The 26,964-nt window shown below is 39.1% G+C and overlaps 1 long non-coding RNA gene across 2 annotated transcripts in view; it reads right to left on the bottom strand.

Annotated features, from left to right (window-relative positions):
• LOC131813830 (uncharacterized) overlaps positions 1-26,964 on the bottom strand; it is a 138,857-nt gene that overhangs the window by 7,556 nt on the left and 104,337 nt on the right. For both annotated transcript variants that reach the window (XR_009346991.1, XR_009346992.1), the window contains one exon: positions 1,419-1,574. This is a non-coding gene — a long non-coding RNA (uncharacterized LOC131813830). The remainder of the gene's footprint in view (positions 1-1,418; positions 1,575-26,964) is intronic.

Below are 26,964 nucleotides of genomic sequence, written 5' to 3'. Positions count from 1 at the left end.
TTCCACAAATACATACTCAGTTTGGGGTCTTTAATTTTTCTTGGTCTGGTTTGGTTTGGTTTGGTTTTTCATTTTTCATTGTTTTAAAATTTTATTTAAGTAATCTCTTCACCCAACATGCAACTGGAACTCATGACACCAAGACCAAGAGTAGGATAGGAGTGGAGCCTACTTTTAAAAAAAGATATGTTTGGCTTTAAAAAACAACAACAACAACAACAACAACAACAACTTACCAAGGTTATCTGTAGAGGAAAAAAGAATGTTTTTTCAACAGATGGAACTGGACAGTTGGATTATCACTGTGGAAAAAAAGATGAACTTTAACCCTTACTTCACACTGCAAACAAAAACCAACTCCAAATGGATCATCAATCTAAATATAAACTTTAAAACTATAAAACTTCTAAAAAATAATAAAACAAGAAATAGAAAAATCCTTTGAAGTCTTGAGGGAGGCAAAGATTTAATAAGTAGAATACACAAAAATGAGTACTTTTTAAGGATATGATTACACGGACTTTAGAAAAATTTAAGACTTTTGTTTCTCAAAAAACACCACTAAGAAAGTTGAAAAGCCAAGTCAAAGACCAGGAAAGAATTTTGCAATACATATACCTGGCAAAGGACTAATGTCTTGAATAATAAAGGACTCTTACAACTCAACTGGATGATAGTCCAATAAAAAAACCAATGGGAGCACTGGGGTGCCTGTGTGGCTCAGTCAGTTAATCATCTGTCTTCAGCTTAGGTCATGATTTCAGGTCCTGGGATTGAGCCCCACATCAGGCTCTGCACTCAACAGGGAGTCTGTTGCTCCCTCTCCCTCTGCGCCCCCATCTCTCTCTCTCACACACACTCTCTCTCTGTGTGTGTGTGTGTCTCAAATAAATAAATAAAATCTTTAAAAAAAATAATATGAGCAAAGGATTTGGATACTTTATAAAAAAGACTTATGTATGGCTAATAAGTACGTGGAAGGGTGTTCAATACCCCTAGTTATCAGGGAAATGATAATTTAAACAAGATACTGCTACAAACCCACTACAATTGTTAACATTATAAACACCAATAGGGGGGCGCCTGGGTGGCTCAGTAGGTTAAGGCCTCTGCCTTCGGCGCAGGTCATCATCCCAGGGTCCTGGGATCAAGCCCCACATTGGGCTCTCTGCTTGGTGGGGAGCCTGCTTCCCTCTCTCTTTCTCTGCCTGCCTCTCTGCCTACTTGTGATCTCTGTCAAATAAATAAATAAATAATCTCTATAAATAAATAAATAAATAAATGAACACCAATAGTACCAACTATTGATGTGAATGTGGAGCACCTGATACTCATACATTCATTACTCATGGCCATGTAAATGGTGCACTCATATTGGAAAGTATTTTTACCCAGCAATTGCACTCTTAAATATTTACCTGAGGAGCTCCTAGGTGGCTCAGTCGGGTAAGCATCCGTCTCTTGATTTTGGCTCAGCTCATGATCTAGGGTGGTGAGATAGAGCCCTACATCAGGCTCTGTGTTGGGCATGGAGGCTGCTTAAGATTCTCTCTCTCTTTCAGTTTGTCCCCTCCCTAAAAAGAAAAAAAAAAGATCTTTACCAAAGAGCAATGAAAATATATATTTATAAAAAGTCGTGACATAAGTATTCATAGAAGCTCTATTAATAATAGCAAATAAATGGAACAACCCAAATGTCCATCAAAAGAGAAAAGGATACAATCAGGTACTGCTTAGCAATAAAAAGGAACTAACTACTGATATATACAGAAACATAGCTAAAATCTCAAAATCATCATGCTAAGCAAAAGAAACCTGAATCAAACTACATACTACAAGAGTCTATTTATATAAAATTTTAGAATGAGCAAAACTAATCCATAGTGACAGAAAAAAAAGTAGTGGTTGCATGGGGCAAGGAGTCAAATTTTTTACTGAAAAGGAGCATGAGCAAAATTCAGGGGGATGATGGAAATGTTGGTATTTGTATTGTGGTAGCAGTTCCATAGGTATATACATCTGTCAAAACTTGAAAGTATAATAGAGCTTCCAGACTGACAAGCAAATAAAAAAGAATGAAGGAAATTTTAGCAAGTCAACAAAAGTAGGCAAATGGAGAGGGGAAAATAAATAGCAAACATCAAATAAGAAGGCATAAAATCAAGTATATCACATGAACCGACCTATTTTTAAAGGACATTCTGGCCTCTGTTTTAAGAAGAGGCTGAGAAGGTATAAGCAAGTTTTCTTCTAAATATTGCCTCTATAAAGAAATCTTCTCTGGCTCCCTTGTCTAAAGCAGTCACACACATCCCATTTATGATTATCATACATAGAAAAATGCATAAATGAACAGAAAAATTACTAGAATTAATGTTGTATTAGCAAGAGTTCTGGATACAAAAAATAATAAATATATAAATCAATTTTGTTTCTATGGAATAAGCAAATAATTGTAAAATATTTTGAAATATCACAATGGCATCAAAATATCAAAAACCTAGGAATCAATAAATTATAAAATATTACTGAAAGAAATTAAATAAGACCTAAATAAATGGAGGCATGTAATCATTCTCATGAATTGGAAAACTCAATGTTATAAAAATGTCAACTCTTCTAAAATTTATCTATGGATTCAAAATTTGTTTATGGTTGAGAATTTCTACAGCTTTTGGTAGAAGGTGGCAATCTAAACTCCATATTAAAATGCAAAAGACCAGGGTGCCTGGGTGTCTCAGTGGGTTAAGCCTCTGCCTTCAGCTCAGGTCATGACCTCAGGTCCTGGGATTGAGCATGCTCAGTGGGAAGTCTGCTTCTCCCTCTCACTCTGCCTCTGCCCTCAACTCCTGATCTCTCTTTTTCTCTCAAATAAATAAATAAAATCTTAAAAAATAAAATAAAATGCAAAAGACCCAGAATAGCCAAGATGAAAAACAAAATAAGAGTACTAACTTACCTAGACATAAAACTGCAGTCACTAAAACAGCTCAATATTGCCTCAAGGATAGACAGATACACCAATACAACTATTAAAGAGGCCAGAAAGAAATTTACACATGTTCGATGACCGGATTTATGATAAAGATAACACTGCAGAGCACTAGGGGGAAAGAGACTACTTCAATAAATGGTTCTGGGTCAATTAGATATTCTAAATAAATGAAACTGCATCCCTACCTTATATTATATAGAAAAATCAATTTTAGGTAGATTGAAGACTTCAATGTGAAATGCCGAACAAACTTCCTAGATGAAAATGTTAGTATATATCTTTAGCATCTTGAAGTAGTTTCACCCGAATATAAAAGTCCTAATGATAGGGAATAAGATTGATAGATTATAGTGAAATTAAGAACCTCTACTGGAAGATTCAAAAGAAAAAAAGTACATAGGCAAGATATAGGATTGGAGACGATGTTTGCAACACTTACTTGCAACAAAAGACCCAAACACAGACTGCAGAACTCTTATAAATCATCATTAAAGATACAATTCTACTCACTTGAATAGGATAACCAAAAGGTTCAAAAAGGATAACCACACGGTCAGCAAAGTTATGAAAACTGTCCAACCTCAGTAGTAACCAAGAAACACAACCTGAGATCATAAGTCAGTATCACTCTAAGTGCACCAGAATGACAAAAATTTTAAATCTTGATAATATAGTGGTGATAATTCACTAATATATGCATTTATGATTTCCATGTATAGTGTCCTCCACCATACATAAAAGTTACAACTAGTTAGAAAATAAATGGTGGGGGAGAGGAGTCAAGATGGCGGAGAGGTAGCAGGCTGAGACTACTTCAGCTAGCCGGAGATCAGCTAGATAGCTTATCTAAAGATTGCAAACACCTGAAAATCCATCAGCAGATCGAAGAGAAGAACAGCAATTCTGGAAACAGAAAAACAACCACTTTCTGAAAGGTAGGACCGGCGGAGAAGTGAATCCAAAGCGACGGGAAGATAGACCCCGGGGGGAGGGGCCAGCTCCCAGAAAGCGGCGGAGCAACGGCGCACAAAATCAGGAGTTTTAAAAGTCTGTTCCACTGAGGCACATCGCTCCAGAGGCTAAACCGGAGCGAAGCCCACGCGGGGTCAGCGTGGCCTCAGGTCCCGCAGGGTCACAGAAGGATCGGGGGTGTCTGAGTGTCGCAGAGCTTACAGGTATTGGAACGGGAAAGCCGGCTACAGAGATAGAGCCGACAGTAAGCTCGCAGCTCGGTGTTACCTTGAACCGGTCGCAGGCTCGGTGAGCTCGGAGCGCGGCCGGAGGTCAGGCAGACGGGAGTAACTGGCGCTGTTCTCTGAGGGCGCAATGAGGAGTGTGGCCCTGGGCTCTCGGCTCCTCCGGGCTGGAGACCAGGAGGCCACCATTTGTATTCCCGTCCTCCAGAACTCTACGGAAAGCGCTCAGGGAACAAAAGCTCCTGAAAGCAAACCCGAGCGGATTACTCACCCCGGCCCCTGGTAAGGGCGGTACAATTCCGCCTGGGGCAAAGACACTTGAGAATCACTACAACAGGCCCCTCCCCCAGATGATCAACAAGAAATCCAGCCAAGACCAAGTTCACCTACCAAGGAGTGCGGTTTCAATACCAAGGAGAGCAGCAGAATTCCAAGGAGGAGAAAGCAGAGCACGGAACTCAGGGCTTTTTCGCTGTGATTTTTTTTAGTCTTGCAGTTAATTTAATTTTTTTCTTTTTCATTTTTTGTTTTTTTTCTCGCCTTCTGGTAAAATTTTTTTTTGAACTTTTACCTTTTTCTTTTTTAACGTTTTTTAACCAGTTTATCTAATATATATATTTTTTCTTTTTAATATTTTTCTTATTTGTTTTCATTTTTTTAAAATTCTTTTCTTTTTGTTTTTCTTTTTTCTTTTTTTTTCTTTCTTCCTTTTTGAACCTCTTTTTATCCCCTTTCTCCCCCATCACGATTTGGGATCTCTTCTAATTTGGTTAAAGCATATTTTCCTGGGGTTGTTGCCACCCTTTTAGTATTTTACTTGCTCCTTCATATACTCTTATCTGGACAAAATAACAAGAAGGAAAAATTCAACACAAAGAAAAGAACAAGAGGCAATACCTAAGGCTAGGGACCTAATCAATACAGTCATTGGTAATAGGTCAGATCTAGAGTTCAGAATGACAAGTCTCAAGGTTCTAGCCAGGCTCGAAAAAGGCATGGAAGATATTAGAGAAACCCTCTCGAGAGATATAAAAGCCCTTTCTGGAGAAATAAAAGAACTAAAATCTAACCACGTTGAAATCAAAAAAGCTATTAATGAGATGCAATCAAAAATGGAGGCTCTCACTGCTAGGATAAATGAGGCAGAAGAAAGAATTAGTGATATAGAAGACCAAATGACAGAGAATAAAGAAGCTGAGCAAAAGAGGGACAAACAGCTACTGGACCACGAGGGGAGAATTCAAGAGATAAGTGACACCATAAGATGAAACAACATTAGAATAATTGGGATTCCAGAAGAAGAAGAAAGAGAGAGGGGAGCAGAAGGTATACTGGAGAGAATTATTGGGGAGAATTTCCCCAATATGGCAAAGGGAACAAGCATCAAAATTCAGGCGGTTCAGAGAACGCCCCTCAAAATCAATAAGAATAGGCCCACACCCCATCACCTAATAGTAAAATTTACAAGTCTCAGTGACAAAGAGTAAATCCTGAAAGCAGCCCGGGAAAAGAAGTCTATAACATACAATGGTAAAAATATTAGATTGGCAGCTGACTTATCCACAGAGACCTGGCAGGGCAGAAAGAGCTGGCATGATATTTTCAGAGCACTAAACGAGAAAAACATGCAGCCAAGAATACTATATCCAGCTAGGCTATCATTGAAAATAGAAGGAGAGATTAAAAGCTTCCAGGACAAACAAAAACTGAAAGAATTTGCAAACACCAAACCGGCTCTACAGGAAATATTGAAAGGGGTCCTCTAAGAAAAGAGAGAGCCTACAAGTGGTAGATCAGAAAGGAACAGAGACCATATACAGTAACAGTCACCTTACAGGCAATATAATGGCATTAAATTCATATCTCTCAATAGTTACCCTGAATGTTAATGGGCTAAATGCCCCTGTCAAAAGACACAGGGTATCAGAATGGATAAAAAAACAAAACCCATCTATATGTTGCCTTCAAGAAACTCATTTTAAGCCTGAAGACACCTCCAGATTTAAAGTGAGGGGGTGGAAAAGAATTTACCATGCTAATGGACATCAGAAGAAAGCAGGAGTGGCAATCCTTATATCAGATCAATTAGATTTTAAGCCAAAGACTATAATAAGAGATGAGGAAGGACACTATATTATACTCAAAGGGTCTGTCCAACAAGAAGATCTAACAATTTTAAATATCTATGCCCCCAACGTGGGAGCAGCCAACTATATAAACCAATTAATAACAAAATCAAAGAAACACATCAACAATAATACAATAATAGTAGGGGACTTTAACACTCCCCTCACTGAAATGGACAGATCATCCAAGCAAAAGATCAGCAAGGAAATAAAGGCCTTAAACGACACACTGGACCAGATGGACATCACAGATATATTCAGAACATTTCATCCCAAAGCAACAGAATACACATTCTTCTCTAGTGCACATGGAACATTCTCCAGAATAGATCACATCCTCAGTCCTAAATCAGGACACAACCCGTATCAAAAGAGGGGGATCATTCCCTGCATATTTTCAGAACACAATGCTCTAAAGCTAGAACTCAACCACAAGAGGAAGTTTGGAAGGAACCCAAATACATGGAGACTAAACAGCATCCTTCTAAAGAATGAATGGGTCAACCGGGAAATTAAAGAAGAATTGAAAAAAATCATGGAAACAAATGATAATGAAAATACAACGGTTCAAAATCTGTGGGACACAACAAAGGCAGTCCTGAAAGGAAAATATATAGTGGTTCAAACCTTTCTCAAGAAACAAGAAAGGTCTCAGGTACACAACCTAACCCTACACCTAAAGGAGCTGGAGAAAGAACAAGAAAGAAACCCTAAGCCCAGCAGGAGAAGAGAAATCATAAAGATCAGAGCAGAAATCAATGAAATAGAAACCAAAAAAACAACAGAACAAATCAACGAAACTAGGAGCTGGTTCTTTGAAAGAATTAATAAAATTGATAAACCCCTGGCCCGACTTATCAAAAAGAAAAGAGAAAGGACCCAAATAAATAAAATCATGAATGAAAGAGGAGAGATCACAACTAACACCAAAGAAATACAAACTATTATAAGAGCATATTATGAGCAACTCTACGCCAATAAATTTGACAATCTGGAAGAAATGGATGCATTCCTAGAAACATATAAACTACCACAACTGAACCAGGAAGAAATAGAAAGCCTGAACAGACCCATAACCAGTAAGGAGATTGAAACAGTCATTAAAAATCTCCAAACAAACAAAAGCCCATGGCCAGATGGCTTCCCAGGGGAATTCTACCAAACATTTAAAGAAGAACTAATTCCTATTCTCCTGAAACTGTTCCAAAAAATAGAAATGGAAGGAAAACTTCCAAACTCATTTTAAGAGGCCAACATCACCTTGTTCCCAAAACCAGACAAGGATCCCATCAAAAAAGAGAGCTATGGACCAATATCCTTGATGAACACAGATGCGAAAATACTCAACAAAATACTAGCCAACAGAATTCAACAGTACATTAAAAGGATTATTCACCACGACCAAGTGGGATTTATTCCAGGGCTGCAAGGCTGGTTCAACATCCGCAAATCAGTCAATGTGATACAACACATCAATAAAAGAAAGAACAAGAACCATATGTTACTCTCAATAGATGCTGAAAAAGCATTTGACAAAGTACAGCATCCCTTCCTGATCAAAACTCTTCAAAGTGTAGGGATAGAGGGCACATACCTCAATATCATCAAAGCCATCTATGAAAAACCCACTGCAAATATCATTCTCAATGGAGAAAAACTGAAAGCTTTTCTGCTAAGGTCAGGAACACGGCAGGGATGTCCATTATCACCACTGCTATTCATAGCACTAGAGGTCCTAGCCTCAGCAATCAGACAACAAAAGGAAATTAAAGGCATCCAAATTGGCAAAGAAGAAGTCAAATTATCACTCTTCGCAGATGATATGATACTATATGTGAAAAACCCAAAAGACTCCACTCCAAAACTGCTAGAACTTGCACAGGAATTCAGTAAAGTGTCAGGATATAAAATCAATGCACAGAAATCAGTTGCATTTCTCTACACCAACAACAAGACAGAAGAAAGAGAAATTAAGGAGTCAAACCCATTTACAATTGCACCCAAAACCATAAGATACCTAGGAATAAACCTAACCAAAGAGGCTAAGAATCTATACTCAGAAAACTATAAAGTACTCATGAAAGAAATTGAGGAAGACACAAAGAAATGGAAAAATGTTCCATGCTCCTGGATTGGAAGAATAAATATTGTGAAAAAGTATATGCTACCTAAAGCAATCTACACATTTAATGCAATTCCTATCAAAGTACCATCCATCTTTTTCAAAGAAATGGAACAAATAATTCTAAAATTTATATGGAACCAGAAAAGACCTCGAATAGCCAAAGGGATATTGAAAAAGAAAGCCAAAGTTGGTGGCATCACAATTCTAGACTTCAAGCTCTATTACAAAGCTGTCATCATCAAGACAGCATGGTACTGGCACAAAAACAGACACATAGATCAATGGAACAGAATAGAGAGCCCAGAAATAGACCCTCAACTCTACAGTCAACTAATCTTTGACAAAGCAGGAAAGAATGTCCTATGGAAAAAAGACAGCCTCTTCAATAAATGGTGCTGGGAAAATTGGGCAGCCACATGCAGAAAAATGAAATTGGACCATTTCCTTACACCACACACGAAAATAGACTCAAAATGGATGAAGGACCTCAATGTGCGAAAGGAATCCATCAAAATCCTTGAGGAGAACACAGGCAGCAACCTCTTCGACCTCAGCCGCAGCAACATCTTCCTAGGAACAACGCCAAAGGCAAGGGAAGCAAGGGCAAAAATGAACTATTGGGATTTCATCAAGATCAAAAGCTTTTGCACAGCAAAGGAAACAGTTAACAAAATCAAAAGACAACTGACAGAATGGGAGAAGATATTTGCAAACGACATATCAGATAAAGGACTAGTGTCCAGAATCTATAAAGAACTTAACAAACTCAACACCCAAAGAACAAATAATCCAATCAAGAAATAGGCAGAGGACATGAACAGTCATTTCTGCAAAGAAGACATCCAGATGGTCAACAGACACATGAAAAAGTGCTCCATATCACTCGGCATCAGGGAAATACAAATCAAAACCACAATGAGATATCACCTCACACCAGTCAGAATGGCTAAAATAAACAAGTCAGGAAATGACAGATGCTGGCGAGGATGCGGAGAAAGGGGAACCCTCCTTAACTGTTGGTGGGAATGCTAGCAAGTGCAGCCACTCTGGAAAACAGCATGGAGGTTCCTCAAAAAGTTGAAAACAGAGCTACCCTATGACCCAGCAATTGCACTACTGGGTATTTACCCTAAAGATACAAACGTAGTAATCCAAAGGGGCACGTGCACCCGAATGTTTATAGCAGCAATGTCCACAATAGCCAAACTATGGAAAGAACCTAGATGTCCATCAACAGATGAATGGATCAAGAAGATGTGGTATATATACACAATGGAATACTATGCAGCCATCAAAAGAAATGAAATCTTGCCATTTGCGACAACATGGATGGAACTAGAGTGTATCATGCTTAGCTAAATAAGTCAAGCAGAGAAAGACAACTATCACATGATCTCCCTGATATGAGGAAGTGGTGATGCAACATGGGGGCTTAAGTGGGTAGGAGAAGAATAAATGTAACAAGATGGGATTGGGAGGGAGACAAACCATAAGTGACTCTTAATCTCACAAAACAAACTGAGGGTTGCTGAGGAGAGGGGGTTTGGGAGAAGGGGGTGGGATTATGGATATTGGGGAGGGTATGTGCTTTGGTGAGTGCTGTGAAGTGTGTAAACCTGGTGATTCACAGACCTTACCCCTGGGGATAAAAATATATGTTTATAAAAAATAAAAAATTTTATAAAAGAAAAGAAATGGTGGGGAATCAATATTAGAAAATCAATTAGAATAGCAAACAAAAATGGGTCTAATGAATGCACAAATACCTAAACAATATTTACAAAAAGTAGAAGCTTTTGTCAAATATTTAATTCAGCCAAATTAATTTAATGTAATTTCAGTTAGAATCCTAATTTTGATGATTCTGTTGGGGCTTTGTGGGGGAGAGAAGATGGATAAAATTTTTTTAGGATTTGTAAGATAAAAAAGGGTCAATAATAGAAAAGAAGATTGTGAACAAAGAAAAATGGTAAGGGGGATATATGCCTTTACAGATATTTAAATTTACTGTAAAGTCATTGATAATCTCTGGGACTGACAACAGAAATAGGTAAATATATTTGTGGAACAAAGTAGAGTCAAGAAATAATCCACAAAAGTGACATTTTAATTTGGTGGGAAATAGTTGGTTTATTAATAAATGATCTTGGCATAATTGGCCATCTACAAGAAAACAAGCTGGATCTACCTCGCACCATATGCCAAAATGAATTCCAGATGGGTAAAATTTTAATGCAAAAATATTTTTGAAGTTTCTAAAAATTAGAAAATTAAGAAATTTTCACAAGCTTGAAGTAGAGAAACACTTTCTATGCAAGACATAATGGTCTGAAGCCATAAATAAGAGACATATTTTGACTTCACAAAATTAAAACATATATATAGATGTCAAATCCTCTGTAAACAAAGTCAAAATAAACAATGATAAACTAGGAAAATATTTGCAGTTCATGTGACAAAGGACTTCTATATCTGACAAGCCAAAAGAATGCCTCTAATTTGAAAAATAATGAAGAAATGAAAGAAAAATGGACAGAAGCTATAAATAGACCATTCAGGGATGCCTGGGTGGCTCAGTGGGTTAAGCCTCTGCCTTTGGCTCCTCATGATCTCAGGGTCCTGGGATCAAGTCCCGCATCGGGCATTCTGCTCAGCAGGGAGCCTGCACCCCCCTCTCTCTCTGCCTGCCTCTCTGCCTACTTGTGATCTCTGTCAAATAAATAAATAAATAAATAAATCTTTAAATAAATAAATATGCCCAACTGGCCAATAAATGTGGAAAGATTCCTGGCTTCATGAGAACCTAGAGAAGTAGAAACTATAGAACAATTGAAGTGGCCCTTTTCACCCACATCAGTAAAAATAAGATGTATGGCATTCAGTGCTGATGAAGATGTGGGGAGAAGAGCACTCTCGCATTTTCTTGCTGGAACACAAGCTCCTTGCAATAAGCTAATATTGAGAGGTCCTGCAATTGCTATAAACTTCAAAATATACATATCTTTTGACCAAACAATTTCACTTTGGAAAACCTATTCTATAGAAACAAAAACATCAATGCATAATGATAAATACAAGGATGATTGTTGCAATGATTTTTGTAGCAATAAAAAGGGAAAAAGAAAAAGCCCTGGAAAAAAAAAATGAATGTCATCAATACAGAAATAGTGAAACACATTGTGGAATATCCATTCTATAGATGTGACTTTTGAAACAAGAGAGAAAGGAAGGGGGAAATGGGGAGGTGCAAATCAATGGGTATAAAGTTGAGGTTAAGGGGCACCTGGGTGACTCAGTGGGTTAAGCCTCTGCCTTCGGCTCAAGTCATGATCTCAGGGTCCTGGGATCAAGCCTCGCATTGGGCTCTCTGCTTGGCAGGGAGCCTGCTTCCTCCTCTCTCTCTGCCTGCCTCTCTGCCTACTTGTGATCTCTGTCTGTCAAATAAATAAATAAAATCTTAAAAAAAAAAAAGTTGAGGTTAAGATGAGTAAGTTCTAGAGATCTAGAGTATCTAGATTATGCCTCTAGATAACATTATATTGTCATCTAAAAATCTGTTAAGAGGGTAGATCTCATGTTCAGTGTGCTTATTACAATAAAATAAAATTTTAAATTAAGAAAAGAAAGGAAAACATTTAGATCAGTATCTATTCACTTATGGATATCCAGGATGCATAACTAATTTGCATGCAAGTAAGGATCATATGATAACTACTTTGTAAAAGAGCAAATGAGATCCTGTAGGTGTGTATACATTTCTATGAGCACTGAGAAAGTCCCAGAACTTTAACACCCAACATATATGTATCAGTTTGAAATATCTGGGTATAGAAGGAATGAGAAAAGATCATATCTTGGTACATCTTTGGATTGTTTCACTAATTTCAATGAGCACATATTTTGTAATTACAGATTTTTACTCAACACCTCTTCTAGAATACTTGTTAACTAATTGAAAACAGACATTTGACCATCGTTTAGTATAAACTCACACATTCTAATTAATATAAATTCTTTCTCTTCTCGTCTCTATCACTCTTCTTTCTTGACTTGGCTTTTGCCCTCTCTCTAACCCTTCCCTAGCTCCCTTGTTAGCACCTTTTCCTCACTCATTTTTTAAATTAAGTCATTTCTGATCATCCCTTCCCATAGCCATTCCTTTCCTGTGGGCTTATGGTCTTTATTTCTCTTACTTATGGTCCCAAATCACCACAAATTCAGAGAAATGTAGGAGACAGATAAGGAAATCAAAAATTAAAATAGACTGAGAAAATCTCTTGATGTAACATACATTAAAGTTCTAGAGGGAAGTACACAGAAATCCATTTTGGAACACCAAAAAGTTACCAACCACCTGGGGCTAAGCCTTTACAGCAAAATCCTGACATGGGAAATGGTGGGTATATGTTGCCATTCATTGATTCTCGTTTTCTCCAGCAACATTCAATGTTAAGATTAACCACATGAATTATAGAAGACGGCCTACTGGACTAAAATTGTGCTAAAAATACATTTCCTGTTCTGAAAAATGTAGAGAAATAAAGATGCTGCCAGGCTAGTAAAATAGGCCAACCAAAGTATCAATCTGGAATTCAAATTCAGCAGAAGAAATAAGAATCATGCAAATGCTATCCTATTCTTCTCTAAGTTTCCAGCATTTATATTTTTACTCCTTCTACAAGACAGAGGCAGTGCCTAGCTTCACAGAGCCATGCAAGTGAGATGCATGCAAACAGAAAAGGAGCACAGGATGTTGTGGTAATGCACATTTGTCGTCCTTTGGTTTGATTAATTAATTATAAAACTTTTTGTTATATGTGTTGATTCGGATGATTTGTTCAGGGGTCATTTTTCTTTTTTTTTTTTAAGATTTTATTTATTTATTCAACAGACAGAGATCACAAGTAGGCAAATAGGCAGGCAGAGAAAGATGGGGAAACAGGCTCCCTGCTCAGCAAAGAGCCCAATGTGGGGCTCGATCCCAGGACCCTAAGATCATTACCTGAGCCGAAGGCAGGGGCTTAACCCACTGAGTCACCCAGACGCCCCAGGAACATGACTGCTCCTTGCAAGAGCACTCTTGGAACAAAAGAACGTGGAAGAATTCAGGTAGAGCTCTACTGATTTCCCCTCTTCTCATCACACCACAGCACATGACCGCTACCGGGATGGGAAGGATAGACACAGGAGGATTTGTTAGAATTGGGCAAGCACACCTTTTTGGCTCTTTGGCTGGGTCGTCTTCCAGAACACAGAAATATATTCCTTCAATAACATGGGGAAAAAAGTTTATCATCTCGAGAACTTGCTTTGTATGGAGCAGAATTGTATACCTATGGAGAACATAACCAAAAGCTCTCTTAGAAATACCTGTCTCAGCTCCTTTTTTTTTTTTTTTTTTTAATAGATTGAGTCAGAGCAGAGCAGTTAAATAAGATGTTCAAGGTCTCACAGCTACAAAGTAGTCTTTCATTTCCATAATTCTATGTCCCTAAGGCAAATGCTTTGAATGAGAAGCAAGCAAATATTTCTTGAATTTCCACAAACATGAATTAAAATCTTTTTGAGAATTTCTACAGTAGGAATGCTACTTTAAACACACAAGGAAAAGGGGTGCCTGGGTGACTCAGTCATTTAAGTGTCCACCTTCGGCTCAGGTCATGATCCTAGTGTTCTGGCCTTGAGCTCTGCAATGGGCTCCCTGCTCAGCCAGCAATGCTCTCTTTTGCTCACTTACTCTCTCTCTCAAATAAATAAATAAAATCTTTTAAAAATACACAAAGGAAATTTGCTATTAAAAGAAGCTAAGCGCAGAGGACCATATCGGAGGGGATGGAAAACTGAATGGGAAGGAATCAGAGAGGGAGAAAAACCATGAGAGATTCTGGACTCTGGGAAACAAACTGAAGGTTACAGAAGGGAGGAGGGTAGGAGTGGGGTCACAGGGTGATAGGTATTAAGGAGGGCATGTGTTGTGATGAGCACTGGGTGTTATATGCAATTAACAAATCATTGAACACTACATCACAAATTAAGGATGTATTATATGTTGGCTAACTGAATATAATAATAAAAAATAGAAACATTAATTAATTAATTGTTTTTTAGTGAAATAAATACCCTTTCATCAATACTGGGTTTCAGTTTTTAAATACTACAGTATTTTTCTGAGCGAAGGAAGTAGTGCATTATATTCTTAAACCATATCAGTGAAGAATCAATGCTCTTGTCACAATAGCTAGAGAAAAATCATTGCAATGATCTTATCAACTCTACCATTAGTTACTGAAAAATGTCTTGTGTTTCTATTCCACTAAATAACGTGCCCAGTGTGTTCTTCTTTTTAAAGATCTCATTTATTTATTTGAGAGAGAGAGAGAGACAGAGAGAGCGAGAGAGAGCATGAGCGGGGTGGAGAGGGAGGAACAGCCTCCCACAGAGCAGGGAGCCCAGTGCGCAGGGCTTGACCATGACTTGAGCTGAAGGCAGACGCTTAACCGACTGAGCCACCCAGGAGTCCCATGTGCCCAAGTGCTTTTAAAAAATAAAGGAAATCTCAAGATTGTCCAGTCAGAATAAGATCAGCACATTTATTCACTCCCCATCCCGGGAAGTTCTGTTAATTCTGACTTGCCTTTTGCTTCTCTGCCTCCCTCCTTTAGACCTTTCTTTCCTGGCATTTTAATTTTTTTTTATTACACGTTTTTTGTCAGCTGCAGGGCACCACCTGTTTCTGAGCACTTGGCATTCATGTCTAATAAATTGTTCTATAAATACTTTGGAGCCTTTCTTTATGGTCCTTGTCAACCTTTCCCTACTACATTTTTCAATCTTCAATGATCATATTTGCAATCATACCTCAAATAAGAGGAGAATATTCAGTCCTGGTCTAAGAGAAGGCACAACATTTGTAAAGGATGGTAGGTGAAATCATGTCTATTTTGGGAAATGGACATAACGTACCACAGCATATTCTCTTCCTCTTTATCTTTATCCCAGTGCTGCTTTTCCTTTTGGTGCTTGTACCTCAACTATAACAACACACTGTAACAACTAAATGTTACACTAATGTAACATTTTAGTTCAACCAATATTTCAGTGCCCAGGGTGTGGCATCCGCTGAATATCACAGACGAATGAAATATGGCCAGTGCCCTGGGAGCACGCAGTCCCAAGTGGAAGGAAAACAGGGTTCAGTTACTATATTACAAGGTGGTTAGTGCTTCCTAATAGAGGTATTATCATGGATCGAAACATTGAAGTTGTTCTTAAACTGCATCTATGGAGTAAAGCATATGAGTCGTGTACACATGGGGAATTAGAATCCAAGGGACTAATGGAGGCAAATGTTACTTAGAAGACTCTGGCGGTGGCTATCTTTGGCCACTGAAGATTACCCTGTTCTGGAATTAGGTCCTCCCTCCCTGAATATCCCAAAGTGGATTCTCCTTCAAATTCCAACCTATTTCTGCCCCTTCCACAGGGCTGGCTCAGTCTACCTCACCTGGGGACCTCTGTGAGATATTTATGCATATACCTAATCCAGTCTCCAACTTCTTTCCCTGTCCTAAGACCTCTTCCCCTGGCAGTTCCCATGAGAGAGTTTCTCCAGCTCCTACAGCCTGTAATTCCTCACTCACTCAGTGGCTGGTGCTAGTCTCAAGCACTAGGACCAATCACTGCTTTGGAAGACCAGATCTCCTGCTCACGCCCCAAACAATAAACCATATTAGCACAGAGAAGACATCCACCTGAAGAGATTGCAAACTCGGGGATATGAAACCAGCCAAAAAATAAAGATGAAAGGGATAGAAAAAGAACTAAAACTATCAACCCAGGGCAGAAACGAGATTTCAAATAGAATAGCGAAGTCTGACTGGAAGCATTTTCAGGGGGTTCTCCAAGGTCACCAGGTTGATCATTTCCTTTTCTCCTGATTTGCAGTTTGTGTTGGAGTTTTGTTCTGTTCTGTCTTGTTTTGTTTTGCATGCCTCCAATAGTTTCTTCCCACATCTCGATAGCCCAGAAGGAAAACTATAGTTTTCTCTTCATCCAAATGCCACATTTAGCCGCTTTAACCCACACTTAAAGCACCAAGAATTCTGTCTGGAGAATTGAGTGGGTAGAAAAGGTAAGTAAGTGCTCTGGTTCAGCTGGGTTCAATCAGTCCCCATCTTCCAGTCGGCGCTTGAAAGAAGGAGGCTTTTAAACCTCAGAATACTTTGAAGAAACTCTTACAACTTCAAAGGAGTGTCAGTGGGAGCCTTCGAAGAGCATCTTTTCTAGCTTCTCTGTGATGTCCCAGCCGAACCTCTGAGGTAGAACCTGGTGTCTCCAGGCTCCTGGGTTCCTTCTGTGAAAGAAGCTGACTCTTCCCTGTTTAGTTGGGACTTTTGTCTGGCTACTTCATGCCTTTTTTTTTTTTTTTTTTTTTTTTTTTCCTGAAACTATAGCATCTTTGGGCAAGGATTTCCACACGTTTTCTAAGCAAGGGCTTCAGCTTCGGTCTTATCTGAGGGCAAGTTCTCTGGGCCTGCTTCTCCCACAAGATGTTGTGTTTTGAAACATCATCAGGTCTCTCCTTTAGTGTGATTCATCATGATACTATTTCCTGTGTAAACTTGTGCCATGCAAATACTACCTCATGAATACTAAAATGAAGGTGGAAAGAGAAAATATTCAGCATTTCCTCAGAAAACCTTAACGTCTTGAATAATTTCAACATACTTAAGTTGAAAATGCTTATATGAGTCCCATGCATTTCAGACAAAATACAGACCGGTGTGGGCCGAAAAGATGCTGGTAAATTATTTAGAATGTAGTGAATTTCCCGTAGAGACAATGATATAAAAGATTCTCAAATGATATGGTAGCAGTCCTCATTAGCACATCTGATTCCATTTGACATTAATTGTACCACTTGCGATAGCAAACTGCACACGTACCAGAGAACCCCAGAACATATCACATACTCTGCCATAACTCCCCACCTCACAACCAGCCCTCCTTGGCCTACCGCCAGAACGGCACAAAAGGGGAGAATAAAACAAATGTTTGTCTAGCAACTATCAAGTGCTGAGATGGGGTAACATAGAAATTGTTACTTGATTTCCTATCAACAAGAAATTTGAAAAGCTAGCCTGATAGGAACTATAATTATATGATTATAGAATGTTAATGTTGCTCTATTTCCAGGGGCAGACTTACAGTATTCCTCTGTGCACCAGGGGACCCTGCTTGGTGATAGATGTAAAGAGGAATTAAAATGCTGTTTCTATGCTCAGTGGAGTTTATAGAAGAATGGGCAAAGCAAACACCTAAACAGGTAAATGTCCTTAGGAAGCTATTGCTTTCATCCAGTCTTCATTAGCAGGATGGGTCTAAAACTACGCACCAAGAGGGGGCACCTGGGTGGCTTACTGGGTCAACCAGAGGCCTCTGGCTGAGGTCATGATCTCAGGGTCCTGGGATCAAGGTCCAAGTTGGGCTCCCTGCTTGGTGGGAAGCCTGCTTCTCCCTCTTCCTCTGCCTGCTGCTTCCCCTGCTCGTGATCTCTCTGTCAAATAAATAAGCAAAATCTTCAAGCAACAACAACAACAAAAACTGACCAAGAGGTTTGGAGTAAGAACTAGCTGCACTAAACAGTTTTGATAAGTATCAGCCCAGCACTTACATGCATCACGAAACCTAACTTCCACCCTGACCGTGACGTTTCACGGGAGACCGCACAGAAAGCACAACAAGCAACATCCCACAAGGTATAAGAACAGTAAACCAGGCTGCTCTCTTCCCTCCCCTCCTTGATATTTCATATTACGCGTAGAATTTTTTAAATTTTTAAACATTTTTTTAAAATTTTTTTAATTTTAAAACTTTTTGAAAAGATCAAATTCCAGATTTCTGAACCGCAGAGGAAACTGTCCAATGTAGGAGCATAATTGTTCTGGTCTCTTACTTCTTCCACTGTCAACAGCTCTCCCTGTCCAAAGCTGTGAGAATGTGGGTCATCTCTGCAGGACGGTCCCTCATGATCACTCAACGTTGACCCCAGCTTGCTTCTGCTCAGAATCCTACATACACTGGCAAAGCCCGTGTTGCTACAAAAGGACATATTTCTAAGCCGGTGCGGTGTCGTTATTTGCTACAAAAGGACATATTTCTAAGCCGGTGCAGTGTCGTTATTTAGAAATAAACGTCTATGATTTCCCTTTATCGTCTTGTTCAGTAAGTGTCCCTTTGTTCAGAGTGACCTGGCAACGTGTGACTAACGGGAACTTGCAGCCAATTTTTTAAAAATCCATTCAGAAGTCTCCATTGAAGGAGGGAAAAACTGAGAGCCTAAGGACATTTGAGAAAATGCCAGGGGCTTGTTCAGAACTTGCTTATTAAACCCCAGACCTAGTTAGCAATAAGTTCTTCTCTTTTAGGTGAATAAGGAATGATCTCTAAGGTGCCTGCTGCTATGATTTCAAGCGAGCAGGGTTTCCTTAAGAGAGCAAGCTTTTTAACGATATGAGCAGTGGATCTGAACCCTTAAGCTCTTACTTCAGAAATTCATTTCAAGGGACTGATTTCTGCTTTCAGAATTCATCAAAGCCCTAGCCTGTCCTTACTCCGTGGAGATGAGCTTCTTTAGAGGAACGTGCCTTTATGTGATGTGTGCCGCCCAAGCAACATGTATTTTTAACCTGGGTGCGCCATACTGGGGCAGGGCGGGGGTGGGGGGTAGTCCACAGAAACGTTTCCAATGGGTGAAACAGCCTCTCTCCTATTCGCTCCAGCCTGGGAGCAAGGCATGAAATACAGTGTTCCGTGCATTTTAGTTCTCAATTAAAATTCTTCTTTGTCCTCGGTCTAAATTCTTAATCCAGACTCGACTTAATTTCTTTCCAACACGGACTCCTGAGCCGCTGAGGACAACTGAGGACCCATAAAAATTTCCATTTATACCTGGAAAGTCTTCTCCAGCAGGCCCCTTTGAGAGGGAGAAACTAAACAAGAGACTAGTAAGAGCTCACCACCCTGCATTCGTCTGAAGTCTTACACAGGTGCATTTAATCTTCATAATTATCCTATGAGGCAGCACAATTAATGTCACCATATTACAGCTGGAGACAACTGAGGCAGAATGTTTTCAAAGTTACACAGACACTGAGTGATAGAGACAGGTTATAAATCCAGGGGCCACGTGCTGTGTTACCAGGGCTGGATGTGAGAAATTTCCTTGGATTGACCCTCAACAATTCTGAATCATTTATGGTGGGTTGGGCTAGGAGAGGGATGGAGGCGGTGGATGTTGGGGCAGCTCACATGGCTCACGAACCAGCCATTGGCCCCAAGCCCCACCCCACAGAGCTGCTTATTGAACACAGCTGCACACGACTGCATGGAGACCAAGTACCAGTAATTTTTTAAACTCTGATCATTCTAACACACAGGTGGGGTTGAAAACTACATCTCATAGACTGTTAACTCTAGTCTCTCCAAGGAGTGAAATCAGAGGAGAGAGGCAGTGACGTCATGTTCAAGATGGCCTCTGTCTCTTACTTACATAGAAAGAAGTAGCTGACCATGTCATGTTTTGGACTTGGCAATGGGGATGGAGATTGTAGATAAGGAGAAAAGTTCTTACCTCTGCCTATCCAAGAGAGTCAAGAGCAGCAGAGTCAGTGGTGTGAACAGCCAAGAGCAGATTCTCAAGCAGACTGGAAAGGACCATGGTCCAGGGAAGAAACTCGGCAACTTATTCAGTAGGAAATAAAGATGAAGGAAATCAAGCAGAGAGGTCTGACACCAAAGAGCTGGAGTCCAGTTCCGATGTCTGGGCTTCAGAGACAAGAGGAGAGTTCATACCTGACCAGACTGGCACAAACCAGGGAAAGCTCTGGTCATGGAGGAACTGGGATCCTAGGAAGGATGCCCACTTGTGGAGAAGTGGCCCTGAGGCACAGTCCTTGAAAGACCAGTTCACTAGGTCAAGGTTCTGAGAGGACCAGAAACCAAGCTGGCCTGACTAGGAGCCTCTACCTGAACTTGCTAAATGTCCGGGGCCTTGGCCATGTCCTTGCCATGTCCTTAGAAACAAGGATGATCTGACTCCTGGAGCTGATATTCTGCAGGCAGTGCGCCAGCAGACCTGATGCATATAGTGTCACTGCAGCAGGCATGATGCTCTGTGAATTACAGTTTTTCTGGCAAGGCAACTTCAGTTACATAGACTGAAAAAAATAAATAATCAAATCAGATGCCATTGCAATGGAGCAACACAATGAGGCCATTCCATCCCCCTCGCAAAATTTCTTATGTAACATCAAGGTCTAACTTCCTGATTTTTAGCAGAGTAAAAGTGAAAAACAAGTAGAAAGCATAGGTATCCACAGTGCAGCATAGATGTGAAACATAAGGGATGTGTATCATATAAAAGCCAAGATTGGGACCAGAGGACATGGCCCCATTATGTTCATATAATGATTACACTATCCTTAAATTTTCAGTCAACACAAGAGAGGAAACTTTTGGAGAATGAAGAATGGCTCCCCATGCTGCCAATAAGAAAGACACAGCTACCATACTGTGTACCTGAAACTTACACAGTTCTATATGTTGATTATTTATCAACGAAACTGGAAAAAAAAAAAGAAATAATGTGGCTAGACAAGACATCTATTGTATTGGCAAAACAATTTCAGCAGCTTAATTCAGATGCAGTCTTTGAAAACAGTATCATTCTTTCACTCTGACCCATTTGCTTAGAAATGATGATGATAGATCACCCACGTACAGTTACCATTCACAAAACCTCAGATTCGTGGAGCTTCTTGGGGCAGAAACTCTAATGGTGCTTAACACAGAATAGATAGTCAATGGGTATTTATTGAATTGAAAGCATGGTATACAATGACCTCAATATTACCCATCACTGGGGTGGCAAGGGTAGAAGTTTCAGAAGGAATTTAGGTGTTCCACCAGAATGCATTCCTGATGAAGGATTTTTGGTCATGAGCTGGAGTAAAATAGTGGTCTCATTGGTTACATTTACTAGGATGATAAGTGTTAAAGACATCTACATTGTTTTAAATATTAGAATTACATCATACCACACCTGGGAATATATGGACTCATTTCCTCTTCCATCTCTTTAATGGCACATTTACCTAAAACCCATTTTATCATAATTTATTATTTTATCTATACTAGAGAAGCGTAACTCCACCTGAGAATTTTTTCTATTCCTTTAGTTTTCTATTTTGACAAACTAAACTTCAAAACTGTCTTTAACCAACCTGGAGATATTCCGTTTTAATTTCTTATTACGAAAAAAAGTTCAATAGATTCATAGCCCTTCATGTATGCTAGCATGTTCTCAGTTTCTTTGACATTTCCAACGTCCTTTCAAAGGTATTCTGACCTATTTCTGCTCATATTAAGGATTTGTTTTCATCTAATTTATCTAAGACAACTTTCATTTTGTTTAAATTTTTGCTAAGCATTTAGTTATGGGGCTGTGCTAAGATGCTCAACCTTGGAAACTTTGAAGCAACACAGCCAAAGAGACACGAATCACTCCTTTTTGCCTAATAATCTTGAATTAGTTGGCAGGTAACCTTGAAATAGATGCTTTGGCAAGGAGCTCAAGTTGTTCAAGAGTGAGGTGGAGGCAGAGAAGAAGAGCTATCAGAGGTATAGCCTGCCCAAGGCTCTCCATTTGCCCCACACTCCACTCCAGAGAGGGTTTCCTTTCTATAGGAAGCTTAAGGACACTCAGATCCCTTTTAAGGATGTCACCATGTACGTTCGTTTCCTATGACTGCTGTCATAAAGTGCTACACACTTGGTGGCCTGAACAACACCTATTTATTCTCACAATTCCAGAGACCAAAAGTCCAACATGGTTTCACTAACCTGAAACCAAGGTACAGACAGGACCACACTCTAGAGGAGAATCTCACCCTTTGCCTTTCCCAGTTTCGAGAGCTATATTTCTTGCATTGTATCTCTGGCCCCATCTTTCACCTTCAAAACCAGCATCACGGAATCTTGCTTCAGCGGTTATTGCCTTCTTTGTCTGTATCAAATGTCCCTTTGCCTCCCTTCTGTAATAACACTCATGATTGCATTTAAAGGCCCCCTAGATAATTCAGAATAACTCTGTCTCAAGATCCTTAATTTAATCACATCTGAAATGTCTTTTTTATCATATAAGATAGTGTTCATGATTCCAGGAATTAGGATTTAGATATCTTCCGGAGCCATCATTCAATCTATCATAGTCTGTTATCCTCCTTTCCATATTTTAACTTGTTTTACTAAACATGTTATTTGTATATATTTTGAAACCTTTGTACCACAGTAACAGAACTTTCTTTTATCCTTATTTATTCTACTTTTCATCCATTCACTCTTTCCATTCAAAGTTGTGTACCTACTTTTTGCCAGACAAAACAATAATCAGAGCAGACAGATATGGCATAGATGTTGAAGTGATTAAACAGGAAATTTAAGATAACTATGACTAAAATATGAAAAGCCCTAATGGAATGAGTAGGCAACATGTGAAAATAAATGGTTAAGGTGAATGGAGAGACAGAAAATACAGGAAATAATTAAAAGGAAATACTACAAATCAAAAACACTAGCAGAAATGAAAAATGTCTTTGATGGGCTCATTAGTAAGCTGGAACACAGTAAAGAAAGAATAAGTGAGCTTGCATATAGGTCAATAGAATCTTCCCAAAGTGAAATCAAAGAAAAATAAGTATTTTAAAAAACAGAACAGAACATCCAAGAATTATGAAAGAATATGAAAAATATAAGTATACTTAATGGGAATACCAGAAGAAAATGAGAAAAAGAAAGAAGCAGAAGAAATATTTTAAGGACTATTGACCAAGTAATTTCCAAAATTAGTGACAGACAACAAAGCACACATTCAGGAAGCTGGGAGAACACCAAGCAGGATTTAAAAAAAAAAAAAAAAAAAAATCACCTTAGACCTACACATATCCTTCAAACTGCAGAAAACTAAACACAAGAAAAAAATCTTGCAAGAAGCTAGAGAGAAGAAAACACCTGACCTCTAGAGAAGCAAACATAAGAGTTACAGTTCACATCTTGCTAGAAACCATGCAAGCAAGAAGAGAATGGAGTGAAATCAGTAAAGTATTGAAAAAAGAACCCCCAACCTAGAATTCTATACACAGCAAAATTATCTTTATAACGTGAAAGAGAAATAAAGACATTTTAAGAGCTTTTTCAGACAAATAAAAACATGGGACTTACCACCAGCTGAACTGTAGGTGGAAGGAAAGGGATATGGTCAGAAACTTGAGTCCACATTAAGAAAGGAAGACAGAGAAGGAATAAATGAGGGCACTTTTGTGTGTCCATTTGGTGGAGCTCTGGTTTCAGTTAGTCAATCAGGCACTAAATCTAGATGTCATAGATGTGATTAAAGTCCATAATCAGTTGACTTTAAGTGAGATTATCCTAAATAATCTGAATGAGCTGATTAAATCTGTTCAAAGTTCTTAAGAGCAGAGCCTGTTTTCCTAAACAAGAAACTTCACATGTGGACAGTGGTTTCAGCTTTAAAAGACCAGAAGTTCCAGCCCGCCTTTCAAGACAGCCTGCCCTGTGGTTTGGGACTTGCCCAGCCAGTATAAAATACATATATTAAATATGTATGTAGATATAATGTGCATATATATATATATATATATATATATCTCACTGGAATTTTAATTTGAATGTGTTTGTGAGTGAAACTGAGTATTTTTTTCATGTGTTTAATTCTTGGTTTACAAGGGTAGCTTTTCTTGGAAAATTGGTACTTTGTGAAAGGGAAGGGGGAACAGGGGGAAGGGAAAGGAAAGAAGAGAAGGAAGGAGGGAAGAAGGAAGACAGGGACGAGATATACTGAAACAGTGGATGTCTCATTTTAACATGATTAATTCATTTCATTTGTATTATTTCTAAGTTTGCTTTAAAATTTTTAGTCTAGAGATGCCTGAGTACCTCAGTTGGTTAAGGGTCTGCCTTTAGCTCAGGTCATGATCCTGGGGTCCTGAGATGGAGTCCCAAGTCAGTCTCCCTGATCAGGGGGGAGCCTGCTTCTTCCTCTCTCTCTCTCTCTGTCCCTCCCCCAGCTTATGCATGTGCACATGCTCTCTCTCCCTCAAATAAATAAAATCTTTTTAAAAAAAGTTTTTAGTCTAGTTTTTAAAACTTCTCTTTTACTTTTAATCTTTGTAGTTTTAATTAACATTAATATTTTAAGTGTTAATTTTCAATCACATCCTTTTTTTAAATTACCATTCTTAACCTTTTATTTTCCCCCATGGAACGCCATTTCGATTTCCTCTTCTTTTATACAAACTTAATCTGTTGACTGTGTTTCGGAAGAATTGTGTTCTGACTGCAGTGGGGAAAGCCAGCAAACATGAGAGGTGGGGAAATTACCCTGCTGCCTGTATTATCTGCTACTGCCTAATAATCACCCCCAAAATGCAGTGGCTTAGATGCAATAGTCATTGCTTACCTCTCATGATTTCTAAGGGTCAGGAGCTCACACAAGGCACCTCAGGACAGCTTGCCTCTACTGCAATATGTCTGGGGCTCCAGCTGGAAGATTTAAAGGCCGGCACCTGGAATCCTCTGAAGGCTTGCTCACTCACAAGTCTGACATTTGATTCCAGCTGTCAGCTGAGACCTAAGCTAGAGCAGTTGGCTGGAACACGTACACATGGCCTCACCAGGTGGCCTGGGCTTCTGCACAACATGGTAGCTGAGTTCTAAAAGTAAGCAAGCTGAGAGAGAGAAAAAAAGACAGCAAGGTAGAATCATACTCCCTAATTATAACCTAGACTTGAAAGTCACCCAGCATCACTTCTGCCACATTCTGTTGGTCAAGACAGATGCAAACACACATCTAGTTTTAATAGAGGGAGGATATTGTTAATGTCATATTCTTTGAAGAGTGTATGAAATGGGATATATATTGGTGGACCCATATTTAGAAACTATAATTTGCTAGAGTGCCAGATGTATCTGAAACAATCCTTTGAGTTCTTCCTAAATGAAACTTCATGCCTTCCAAGTGTGGCTATAAAAATAAATAAATAAATGCAGGAACAAATAAATGAATGAATAAATTACTTCCCTTGGTTAACTTGGAATGATTTGTGGCACTATATTTCTCTGCCCACCATTTACTTCATTGAAGATTGTCAACCACTCACACATTCTACAAATATTTGAGAGTGCCTGTCACGTCTCAGTCACCGAGCCAGCATCTAAAAAAATAATGACAACATTACAGAATCTCTGTCCTTAATGAGCTACAGTTTCGTGGGAAATACTGAGAGTAAACCAGAAATTGTAACTCAAATATGTCTTGTTTGAGAACAATGGTAAGTAGTGTTCTACAGAAGTATCTAGGAAAGACTCATTACCTAGACCTTGGAATTGGGAACAACTTCCCAAGGGAAGTGACATCTAATGTAGAAATAATGAATAAACAGCAGTTAACCAGGAAATATGTATTCATAATGCAGGAAGGAGTGGGGGCAGAATTATTCAAAATAGAAGGAAGAGCACGTTCACAGTTCACAGGCGAGAGAAAGTATGGCTTGATCATAAACAAGTATGTAATTAGTTTATTATGGCTAAAATGTTTGTTTTGAAAACAGTCATGAAAATAGTTGAGACTAAAATGTTCAGAGCTAGAACTAGAAAGGCATGTTAAGGAAATGGATGTACACTATTGATCAGATTTTTTAATCCCAACTTGTCCTACCCCGGGCTTCAGATGTTCTATGCAAAGCATGTTCTCCAGTACAAAGACTCCTTCAGTCTCTACACTATCCTTTCTTTACCCATGGAGGGCAGGAAGAGACCAAAGAAGGAGGCAAACTGCCCCAGATTGGTGGGTATCAGTTTTTACAAGCAAAGGAACTTAGTCACAAGGCTCGTCTTGCGCAGCCATAAGACAAGTAGACCCTAGATCAGCCAATCAGAATCTTCAAAGTATATAAAGGCCTTAACTGGGTTTAGCCACATATACCATCCAGATGGTCGAAACAATACATTCCTCTCTCTCAAGGCTGTGACCTTGAGAACACCTCCCACTTTGGAAGAGGTGGGCAGAGCCTACACTCCAAAGACAAGGGAGAAGATGAGGAGCCTCTGATTGCTTGGGTCCACCTCAGGGTCAACCAGCAGTCACATCTACTTCATGAGCTTCCCCAACATATATCAAAAATTCAGAGACAACAACTGTTGGCAAGAATGTGGAGAAAAGGCAACCCTAGAATATAGTTGGAGGGAATGTAAATTGGTACAAGCATTATGGAAAACAGTACAGAGGTTCTATAAAACATTACAAATAGAACTACTATATCATGCAGCAACCCTACTTCTGGGTACATGTCTGAAGGAAGTGAAATCAGAATCTCAAAGAGATATCTGTACTGCTATGTTCACTGAAGCACTGTTCACAATGACCAAGATACAAAAACAACCTAA

The sequence above is a fragment of the Mustela lutreola genome, chromosome 13 (assembly GCF_030435805.1).
Source record: "Mustela lutreola isolate mMusLut2 chromosome 13, mMusLut2.pri, whole genome shotgun sequence".
Lineage (NCBI taxonomy): Eukaryota > Metazoa > Chordata > Mammalia > Carnivora > Mustelidae > Mustela > Mustela lutreola.
The sequence above is the reverse complement of the archived record's forward strand: the minus strand, read 5'-3'. Positions and strand labels throughout refer to the sequence as shown.